Genomic DNA, 6,938 nt, shown 5'->3' with positions numbered 1-6,938 from the left:
ATGCCATTATACACATTGTCTATAAAACTATACATGTCAGTGTGTGTGAGAAACACGCAAAACTTCTTTGTCATCTTCACGTTTAAAGATTTTTCACAGTTTGTTCCCTCCCCACTGTCTCAGTCTCCTCTACCATCTTCCCCTAAACCTGTCCACCGGGTGTTCCTGTCTGCCCCGTGAATATTTCTGACTTCCTTCAAACACTATCCCCTCCTGGGCCCTTGCAAATGCTTTCCCTTTCTTAACAAGGCCCCTCCCACCCCTCTCCCACATCATGGTCCCCCCTCCCCCACCCCGGTTACCCCTGACTCATCTTTGGAATTCTTACGTAGATCTTCCTGCAAATGTCACCCACTGTTTCTGGACTCCAGGCTGCCATGTGAATACTTTCTCATAGCTCTTGTCCTGCTGTGCTGATATTTACCGTTTTTGTCTGCCCCATGCATTATTCTGAATATTGTGAACGTAAGAATGTTTTATTGATTTGTGCAACATCAGCAGCTAACTCTACTGAATATGTAGCATGAGATGATTGATCAGTTAATAATATTTGCACGTGAAGAACATCAGAATTTCTCAGTGTGGAGCCTTCTTACTCATTGCCTTCTTTAGTCTGTAATGGGGACGCCAATTTTTCCCTGCGGTGTGCTTGGTTCTACTGCTTAAAAGAAAGAACGGTAATAAGAAAGCTAAAAGCACCTCAATGTTATGAGACCTGGTCAGAACAAACTATGACAGGGACGCCCCAAATGGCCTTTCCAAGCATTTTGGATTTTCACATATTTCTACTCTTAAAAAACCCAAGATACATAGTCTAAATTGGAGTGATTTATAATGTAGTTGCAATGTTTGGCGCAATTGAAAAGGGTGGGTATTTTAGCACAAGTTCCATCAATAACTTCCTTTGGTAACATGGCGATGTTGACAACAAAGTGATGACCCAGATAATACAAACCTGACAGGGTCTACTCCAGGGACCACCACTCTCATGAGAACAAAGGCATCGAGTCAGGGTGAGAATGATTTCCACGGAAGACCCAAGGTGTGCTGTAGAGAGGAACTGTGCATCAGAGAGAGGACAGTGGCCTTAGGGTCTGTCTTCTAACTGTGGGTGTCCAGGATTCCATGACAGAGCAAAATGTTCTCTTCTCCCAGTTTTCCTCACCCTGAGAATCTCCCTCTGGAGATCTGAATGGCTGGGGGCAGGAACATCAGCACAGTGATCAGTTTTATCCTTTTGGGGTTTTCAGCGCACCCGGAGCTGTGGGTTGGCCTCTTTGTGAGGTTTCTGGCACTCTACCTCATGACGCTCGCAGGAAACCTGTGTCCCACACCTCCGCTCCCCCATGTGCTCCGGCCTTGGGGACTTGTCCTTCACTGACCTCTCATATCCCTCCTCCGTAGCCCCTAAGATGCTCTGTGACTTCCTCCAGCAGCAGAAGGGAATCTCTTTCGTGGCCTGTGCTGCTCAGTTTTTCTTCCTCACTGGGATGGGAGGTGCTGCATGCTGTCTTCTTGCAGCTATGGCTTGCGACCGGTACGCAGCCAGCTGCAGCCCCCTGCTGCACCCCACCCTCATGTCACCCAGCATCTGTGTAGGGCTCACCGCGGCAGCATATGCTGCAGGATTCCTCACCGGCTTGGCCCCGACTCTCTCCATATTCCAGCTCCATTTCTGTGGGCCACGAGTCCTTAACCACTTTTTTTGTGACCTGCTGCCCCTGCGGGCCTTGGCTGGCTCCAGTCCCTTCTCCAGTGAGGTGGTGAACTTTCTTGTGTGTGTGGTTGGTGGGACATCGGCTCTTGTGGTCTTGGTTCCTATGGCTGCATCATTGTCACTGTCATGAAGATCCACTCAACCCAAAGGCGGGCAAAGGCTTTCAACACCTGTGCCCTCACCTGGCCACAGAGAGTCTCTTCTATGGCTCTGGTCTCTTCTCATACCTGCATTCTGGGGCTGGCTCCTTGCGGGACGAAGATAAGGTGGTGTCCATATTCTCCGGAGCTGGGACCCCCATGCTGAACCCCATCATCTACAGTCTGCAGGACAGGGAGATCAAAGAGGCACTGAGAAAGCTAAAGGAGAGGAAGAAGTGTATGTGCTCTCCCTGTGTTGTAGTCTCTTAAGGCAAAAAAACCCCTAACGTTATAGTTTTGTTAAATGTAAGTTATAGTCAGTGGCTCAGAGAATCCGAGTAGTAAACGAACTGTTTGAAGTAAGACTCTAGATCTACATGTCTACTGGACAATTAGGCTCAGAGGTTTGTTTTCTTTACTTTTCTTGTCATAGACTCACAGGGTTTAAATTTTGGCCATTTGTAAGATAAAATAAACACGATTTCCCATGACATTCCGTAGCCGTAGGACATCAGGTGCTAGTCCAAGATACCAGGTCTTAGGGGCGGATGGGCCAGGCTCCCAGTCCTCTTTCCAGGTGGGACCATTCTTTCCCCTGCCTTGGATTCTTGCCTGTCCACAGATCGGTGCTGAGCAGAAACTTGGCTGTGGTGGAGGAAGCAGAGAGCCCTCACTGAGATGAGCTCAGCGGTGGCTACTCAGAGGCAAAGGTTAGCAGAGCACCTGTGAACTATGCTTGACAAGAGTCAAGGGTCACACATGTGGAGTCAGGAAGTCCACTGGGGCCAGATATAGGGAGCAAAGAGCAGAGGTAAGGGCAAGAGAGAAGTTTTAGAGAGCAGAATGTCACAAGGCTGATGACTTTCACGCCTGAAATGCGCTCCTGACTGAGCATGACTACTTTGGTTTCTGGGGTGGGGGCAGGGAGCCCTGACTCCCAGAGCGCCGTGCACACTCGGGGTCACGTGCGGGTGTCTGACTCGCTCTCCGTCCTCACTCAACTTTTACTTGTGTGCTTGAGTTGGTGTCCTTGGCATTTGATCTCCGCTTTGCTGTGATTCTGACATCCTTTTCCCAACACGGTCTGAGACAAAACCAAGCCAGCGAGTTTGCAGTGGACTCAGAGGTGAACTTTGCATCTCAACCTGTCTTACCAGGGACTTCTGGGACCAAGGCCAAGCAGTTCTGAAGCCTGTTTCTGGAATGCTTGTGTGTATAAATCATGACGAACAACCCTAAGTTATGTCTACTTTGGCTGTAACAATTCTGCCTTCCTCCTTTTTGTCATCCGTGCTGACTTCATGCTGATTTCTACGACCACCTGGGTTACTGGCGAAGCTGTCAAGAGGAGCTGTGACCCAGTTAGCAGGCTCCTTCATAAATCTTTCGGAGTCAACGCACAGTTCACCAGCTCTTATTAAACACCCAGCTCTGTCCTCTGCTTTGGGGAAAGAATAGGGAGCAGTTTGGATCAAGATATTAGCAACTCGAGCAGAGGACGGTTAAAAAAGAAAATCATAACTCTTATAGGTGCTGAGAGGTGAAAGAGTGGATTCTTTAGGGATGCTGTGCGTCACCAGCAGAGGACAGAGCTGGAGTAAATGATGTGTTTAACCAACATTTGCTTAGCAAATGAATAAATAAATACAAACTTACTTGGTAGGTGATTTAGAGATTTTATGCCAAAGAAAGGGAATTAAAATCTATTGGATATTTATAATATGCCAAACAATGTGCCTAGCAGTTTTTGAAAGTTTGGATTTCAATTTTATAACATACATACAGATTCCTCGTTTAAAAAATATCGAAACCTATAAATAAAGAAATGTCTTCTTTAACTATAACCCCCAATTTCAATCGATGTTTCACTACACAAGAGGTAATGATTGTTACACATTGTTATGTACATTCACATTTTTTTCTGCAGTCATCGTAGAAAGAAGTATAGACATTCTTCAAAAACAAACAACAAAAAAAAGAATTACCCTGTGATGCAGCTATTCCCCTACTCGGTATATATACAAAGGAAATGAAATCAGTATGACAAAGAGATACAGGTACTCGTGTTGCAGCACTATTCCCAAGAGCAAGATATGGAATCAAGAAGTGCCCACTGAAAGATGAAGGAATAAACAAAGTGTGTGGTATTGCACCCAATGGAATATCTTTACATCACAAAGAAGAATAAAATACAGTCATTTGTAGCAGTCAGATGGAACTGGAGGGCACCGTGCTAAGTGAAATAAGCCAAATAAGAAAAGATAAATATGGCGTGTTCTCACTCATAAGAAGAGGTGAAGGAAGTGGAATCTCACAGCGGTAGAGAGTAGAATAGTGGGTACTAGAAGCTTGAAATGGTCAGGGAAAGCAGAGATGGAGGAAGTTAGATACTGGAGACTAAAATGGGAGCAGTAAGTTCTTGCCGTCTGCAGGGTGATTATACTTTATGAGGATTTATTTTTATGACAAACTTTATGAGGAACTGGAAGAGAGCATTTCAAAGGTTCCCAACAAAAAGAAATGGAGATGCTAATTACCTTGTTTTGATCATTGCACAGTATATACAGATATCAAATTATCTTATGTACCCCATTATTATGTATAATTATTAGATGTCAACTAAAAAAACCCAAATAAACAGCATGAATTTAAAATAAGCCACTGATTAGCTATACTAGGTGCTCTAGTAATCATTAGATAATTTTCCAATTCCATAAAATTTGGTGTATTACCCCATACCCCTTTTACCGTGTCATCAACATGGTATTATGATACCTGTTGAGAACATTCATGAACACACTTAGTCAATGGGATGTTACCAGAAATATATCTAAAATAAAAATTTATACATTTTTGCATATTTACATTCACATATGTGTCAATATGATACTTCTTTGTGTCTCTCTGTATTTACATAAATGGTATCATGAGAAAGCTCATTCTATACCTTTCATTTTCCCATTTAACAGTATTTTTAGAAGTTCTTGGTGTGTTGGTGCATTTAGATCTAGCTGTCTTTCTGATTGCTTCATAGAATTTATATGCCAAAGTATATCTATTCACCCACTGGTGAGCATTTAGGAAGTTTCCAGTTTTTGCCAACTTATTACAAGGTGTTGCATGTTTGTGCATGTATTGCGTGACAATGTGCACATTTGTAGGGTGGACAGTGGGAAGCTGAATTGCTATTTATAGGGCCTGTCTGCCCAGCAACATAACAGAGTCTCTCATACCCAAGGGTCACACTCAGGGATGACATTATCAAACTTAATTGTATTTGCTTTGGGTGGATTTTTAATGTATTCTTTTAATAGTTTTAAATCACTAGATTGGATTGTTTATGGCTCTTGTTTACATGCAATGTGATGTACACTATAGGAAGGCTTTTCTGTACACTATTTCTTTCGGTTCTCATAACCACACAATAAGGTAGGGAATTTTTTTGCAGTACCGGTGACTGACTGCAGGGCCTTCACACCGAGGTAGACTCCTGGTCCTTTTGATTTATTTATTTTGTTTTGAGACAGAGTCTTGCTAAGTCTCTAAGTTCCCCAGGCCTGGCTCAAATTTGCAGTCTTCCTGCCTCTCAGAGTTTGAGAATTATAGATGTGTGCCAACATGCCTTGTTTAGATAAGAATTAAAAACTTTTAAATATTCTTTAATTTTGTCTTTAATTGACAAACAGTGTTATGCATTTCTAGAAGACAGTGTGATGTCTCGATATATATTAACAATACAGGGTGAGTACACCAGGTAATCAGCACACTCATCACTTCACCTGTTCATCTTTTTATGGCAAAAACACTTAATATTTACATTTGAAGCAATTCTGAAACATATACGCATTATTAGTAGCATAGTCATAACTGTGAGACAGGTATTTTAATCATTTTTATCCAGGATGAGATCATCAATGATGAGACACGTAAGGCTCCGTCAAGGAGGTTAATCAATGTTTACAAGTGCATTTGCTAACGTGTTTAGGGAACCCTAAATATAAATTCAGGTGACTCCATGGTCATTTTTCTCATATGGAAGCTCAGGATCAGAGAAAAAGAAGAAAACATTGTTTTATTCTTAAATTCTTTTATTGATACATTTCAGGTATGTAGTACAATGACATCCATCACTGGGTGCTTGTACCTGTACATGATGCATCTTGGTTCTTATTTTTTCCCCATTCCCCGGCCCTCCCTTCACCCCCTCTACCCTTCCCTATTTACAAAGGCTTTGTTTCCATTTTTTCCTTTCCCCTACCCCTTCCATTTCCCTTTCCCCTTTGGACCTTTTCCTCCTATTTCACATTATCAGTTATTCATTTTCATCCTTATTTACACTTTCAGTTTCTCACACCAGAGAAACTATTCGGTATTTACACGTGTGTCCTATTTATTTCACTTAAGAGTTTGGCCTCAATGTGCATCCATTTAGCTATAAATGTCTCCAGTGTCTCATTCTTTATGGCTGAGTAGTGCTCCATTTTATTAAAAAAACACACCCAAAGAAGAAAACATTAATGCAAAAGATGAACTCACATCAGCCTCTGAAAAGTTTTGAGTAAAATCTGTGGCCCATCTGTAGCAAGGATTTAGGTCAATTTGGAGCACATTTTTATTTGTATTCCTGACTCTACTTTGTATCTCTCTCTTTTATTATTCTTTTAATTTGTTATCTTGTATATTTATAAATCTTTGCAAGCTGCTTGCATAAGCATTTTGGAGCAAAGGAGACTAGAAAATGACCAAGATTTTACTTTATCTACAAAGCTGATTCATTCAAAGGAAATTAGTCATGATTCTTTTGGTCACGGATGTCGGAAAAATCACTCAATTGCTACTCAAGGAACAGAAATCATAAATGCCCACAGTAGAAAGCCAATTAGCCTAGGAGTTGGAAGAACTGTGCTAGTTTCTTACTCAGAAGATATGCCTTGTTTTTCTTTTTTTTCTGAGGACTGTCATTCCGATTTCCAAAGTTGTTGTAGGACAGTTAGAAATGAAGGAGCTGAAGGAGTCGCTCCCTTCCCCCTATTTCACTCTGAACAGCACCCATTGGTTATTCCTACTTCCACCATCCTGAG

The 6,938-nt window shown here is 42.2% G+C and overlaps 1 pseudogene; it reads left to right on the top strand.

The window, feature by feature from the left end:
- The first annotated feature begins 1,044 nt into the window (after positions 1-1,044).
- LOC101721123 (olfactory receptor 5A1-like) lies at positions 1,045-2,127 on the top strand (annotated as a pseudogene).
- Positions 2,128-6,938: the final 4,811 nt, after the last annotated feature.

The sequence above is a fragment of the Heterocephalus glaber genome, unplaced genomic scaffold (genome assembly GCF_053883595.1).
Source record: "Heterocephalus glaber isolate CG9 unplaced genomic scaffold, H.glaber_assembly_v1.0 deba00001805, whole genome shotgun sequence".
NCBI lineage: Eukaryota > Metazoa > Chordata > Mammalia > Rodentia > Bathyergidae > Heterocephalus > Heterocephalus glaber.
Note: the sequence above shows the minus strand (reverse complement) of the source record. Positions and strands in the feature narration are given on the sequence as shown.